Source organism: Polistes canadensis, unplaced genomic scaffold (genome assembly GCF_001313835.1).
Source record: "Polistes canadensis isolate GaletaPanama2010 unplaced genomic scaffold, ASM131383v1 scaffold_297, whole genome shotgun sequence".
Classification (NCBI taxonomy): domain Eukaryota; kingdom Metazoa; phylum Arthropoda; class Insecta; order Hymenoptera; family Vespidae; genus Polistes; species Polistes canadensis.
Window position 1 is genome coordinate 15,246 of NW_014569844.1, and position 4,721 is coordinate 19,966.

General features: G+C 38.2%; 1 long non-coding RNA gene across 1 annotated transcript; it reads right to left on the bottom strand.

Annotated features, from left to right (window-relative positions):
• Positions 1-1,704: 1,704 nt before the first annotated feature.
• Positions 1,705-3,728, bottom strand: LOC106791329. Its single transcript, XR_001382171.1, has 3 exons — positions 3,689-3,728; positions 3,406-3,593; positions 1,705-1,979 (listed from the first exon to the last, which is right to left on the bottom strand). It is a non-coding gene; the product is annotated as an uncharacterized LOC106791329 (long non-coding RNA).
• Positions 3,729-4,721: the final 993 nt, after the last annotated feature.

A 4,721-nucleotide genomic window follows, 5' to 3' on the forward strand; every position in this document is an offset into this window, starting at 1 on the left:
GAGAGAGAGAGAGAGAGAGAGAGAGAGAGAGAGAGAGAGAGAGAGAGAGAGTGAGGTGTTAATGTACTTTGACCCGATATTGAGTGTGCCAGCTATTGTGAGGTGTCGGTCGTGTAAATAATTTCCAACTATCTACCTTCGCGTATTTACGATACGTGTATATATGTAAATCTCTCTTTATATTATATGTATTATCTATATACATATATACGTATCGATACATCTATGTAGTATTATACTATATATATATATGTATACGTACGTAGATACGATATATGTATTAAATGTGTTGTGTGATTGTTTGTGAGAAAGCTTATAAATCGTTTATGATAGATAGACATTTTTGTTTCTTTCTTTTTTTGGTCAAACGAAAGACAATATTTAATGGAGATAGACGTCTCTACATCCTATAATAACCCTTTTGGCTTTTCGTCGCGAGCAAAAATATGCAAATGTTCAATTGTAGATTCTTGTACATCACGCTTCTAGACGGGATACATAGGAATGTGCATTAGCAGGAAAGTCAGCAGTTTGCATTGCGAAATTCGCAATTTTGTAGGAGGTGAGGGTGGTTGTTGGTTGGGGGTGGGCTTGGGTGAATTGAGGAGTGTGGAGTGAGGGGGGGGGCGCGGGGCAGGGCAACGTTGGGGAGTGGAATTTACGCTGTCGCTCGCACATGAAGTTCTTACTGCAAATTTATGGACAGGCCCTTCAAAACGAGATAGGAGGAAGGAGATCTACGGAAGAACCACCAAGCGATTCGCATATGTTTCTGCTAAACCCACACAGGGCGAAAATTAATTAAGTAGTCTCGAGCACAGTAGGAGACGAGGAGGAGGAGGAAGAGGATGGACTTATATTAGTCGAAATCTAACGATATATTAAAATAGAATTTTTTTTCTTTGCACGCGCGTTAACGTTGAATTAAATATATCTTATTAAATGCACACACACATATAAATAGAAACAAAAAATATCTATTTTTCTATATACAAGTAGCCCTCCCTTACGACACGGCATCCTATAACACGGTTTCGTTCTAACTCGAGAAAAAAATTGTCAAAATCTTGGTACACAACATTGTGCATTTCTACAGCACTGAATAACACACAATTCATATTGCTTAACATATTTAAAAAGTAAATTAACTTAAAGTAATGAACTATGGGTTTCATATAACACATCATTATCTAGAAACTTATCTACCGCGTTATAGTAAATGTGGTTTCAATTATTATTTATAATGTCGACTGTATTTAGATATATAGATAGAGGAATACAATTGCATTCAACCGAGAAATCGATGTCTTTAGGAAGCAGCAGCAAGCGTATAGGATCGTTCCTCTTCTTCCTACTTATTCGGCGGCTGCTTAAGATGACCTTAAGCCGCTTACGCAAGACGGTGGTAGCTCACTGGAGAAGGGCCTCCTCCTCCTCCTTCTAGTTCCAAGCGTTCACCGATTCTCTCTCTCTCTCTCTCTCTCTTTCTCTTTCTCTTTCTCTTTCTACCTTTCTATCTTGTCTTCTCACGGTGTGTCTGTCCATGTTCCGTCGGTTGGCTTGCTTTGCTCAAGGCTCATTCCTCTTCCCTTTTATTTCTCTCTCTCTCTATCTATCTCTCTTTCTCTTTATCTATCTATCTCCGTTTTGTCCCCCCCCTACCCTTATCCTTCTTCTCTTTCCCCAAACATCCATCTCCTTCTCTCTTGTTCTCTCACTTTGGCTCAGGGTTATCCCTCGGAGTCTAGCTGGTGCTCTCGCTTGGCTGACTGGCCAACTGCAAATCCACCACCCTCTTCTTCTCTCTCTCTCTCTCTCTATCTATCTCCTTTTCCTCCCGTTCTTCTTGCTCCTCTCTTTCTGTTCGTCCTTCTCCTCCTATGGCGAGTTTCGTGCCTGTAGCTCGCGTACCGGATATAATACGATTCGAAATTAAACTTCCGAGGCACGCCCGGCATCCGAATAACGCGAGCGGCTGCCTAAAACAGTAAAGATATTACGTATTATTACAGCGTGCCACCACGAAAGCCTTCCTTCCTTCCTTCCTTCCTTCCTTCCTTCCTTCCTTCCTTCCTTCCTTCCTTCCTTCCTTCCTTCCTTCCTTCCTCCCTCCCTCCTTGTAGTCGTGTGCAAGTATAATGCGCTTGTATTAGTTGTATAGGTGATGGAAGTTGCACGTGGGAAGGCACGTTGTTGCCGCCGAATCCCCGTGGTCGTCGTTTCCGTCGTGGCGTTTTGCTAAACGAATGCAACCCGCCGTCACGAAGTTCCTCGTGCGCTTGGGGGGTGGGAGGTGGGGGATGCATTTGGAAGAAAATCAACGATACATCTCCGATTGGCATTATATTTTATTTCCTATCTTAAAACTTTATCTTAGATTGTAGGACGGGCCCCCTCGTTTTACCTTTCACGTCAAATTATTTTCAAACATAATTATTTTTTCCTTTCCTTTTGTCGTGACTTTTCTTGGTCTGATTTTTACTTTTTTGTTTCTTTTTTCTTGACAGATCGAGCCATTACGAACCGTGTTAAATTGAAATAAACTTACAATCAAAATTTGTGCATATTCTCATTATTTATATTTTGAATTATAATTGAATGCGACGATTGGAAGAATTGTCAAATCATTAGTAGAAACGTAAATCGTGTTTTTAAGACGATATAAATATGGAAAAAGATAATGATCGGATTGTGTAGGTATTACTATAGCAAAAAATAATCACAGAGAACGATTGGTTGATTGAACATCGACAGAAAATGTGTGTCCAAGTTTTATTTCACGATAGTATAACGGCAATTCTATGCTATAGTCCTTTTCGTTCATTCTCATTGTAGGTGAAAGACTGAAACTTCGATAAGATCGGTATTCTCATGGTCTCTTTATGGTCACAAGGCAAACGTTAGATCGTACTTTCTTGGTCTATACTCCGATGGGCTATATATATATTGATATAAACGTCTTTCTTTAGTTGTAGAATTTTCTTTTGTAATAGTATCTTATTAAAACATTTCTTTCATTTTAATGATAACATTAAAGAAAATATTTCATTGGAAATAATTACCATTGAAATGAATTTGTCAGTTGTATTTTCATTTGAAACGTTAGATTAGAAAACTGTACAAACGATTACGTTTACTTGTCAGCAAAATTCACTGGGAAGAAGGAAAAGAAATAAATAAATAAATAAAGGAAGAAAGAAATGGTGTTCAAGATAGTGGATGTTCCCTTGACTAATGCCTTCGTTTCCTCGACAGCGTGTAACGAGTACACAGGGGGTCACTAATCAGTCGCACAGTGCTTAATCTTAGACACGTTCGTGTCTGTAGGTTAAACGATGCCCGGGAACTCGCGTTAGGTTTTGCTGACTTAGAAGCATACGCTTCTGTGTAACAAGTGAGATTTACCAAGTATTGTTTCGGCATCTTCCTCCACCTTCTCTTTGCTCTTACTGTTCCTAAACTCCCTCTTCTTCGAGATCTTGCTGAATCTTCCTTCCTCGAGATAATTTCCAAGATAACCACCGTTACATTTTTATCTTACTATACTACTATCGTCCTTCCAATTTTACGAATAATTTTCATCCTGAATTCTCCTGAGAAAATGAATTATCCGTTAAATAAATGTCGTAAATGAGAAAGAATTATTAGAGATAGATTTGCATTAGTTTTTTTACTTCTGTTAAATTACCTTGACCTATTTATTATCTGTTTTACCGTGATCCAGAAATATGTTAAAACTGTGTGGTCCTTTGCGACCACTTATCCGTTAACAGTCAGTGGATGTTAGCGACAGTATCGCCATTGGTGCCACTTATGGCTTTCAATGTACAAAGCTGGATTGTCCAGTGTAGTCACCATTGGACTACCAACGACGACAAGCTTTGTACGAATGTTACTAATGGTCGCTCGTAGAAGTAGAAAGGGGTTGAAAAGGTGAGCAAAGTGACGCGCCGTGTCCTTTTAACTATGTATTTCCACTTCTTGAGCTATATAGAACGAAATATAAACTTTAACATTGTTTTATAACAGTTACGTCATAACGAGTAAAGTATAGCTCTTAAACTATGTTATAATGTAACTATTGAAAATTTGTTTAATCGTTTACCATTTTCAACCTTAAATTCTGATATTTATTTGGTCAGTAGTTTTAAATAAAAAAAAAACAAAAAAAAACACACACACACACAGTTAGTTTTCATTAGTATTTTCAACGGATGACTTTTACAAAATATTTCTTCATACTCGATCATTCATTTGATAAAATATTAACCACCAATATCGAACGTTTTTTTTTATTCCTTTTTTTTTTTTTTTTTCCAAATTTGTACAAACAGTATGGGGAGGATGTTGGAGACAAAAAAAATATGGGGACTTTAAAGTAGCAGCTTGTTTTCTTTCTTTTTAAATTACTATTCGTTTTTTTTTTTTTTTTAATTCCTCTCTCTCTCTTTTATCATTTCCATCTTCTTTACCGTCATCAACGATGCAACATCCTCCGGACCGACATTATTCTGTTTTAACGGAATTACTCCAAATTGTGCAAATATATCATGGTTATGCTATTGCGGCTGGTTATATTGCGTGCTAAGCGACCTCCGACGGTTCCACCCCCGTTGCCACTATCAACCCTCGGGACTTAGGGTGCGCGGAAAAGGGATAGCAATTTGTTGGAGGGCAACCAAACCTGTTTGTACGTATAGATCACACTGCTCGAAGACCAT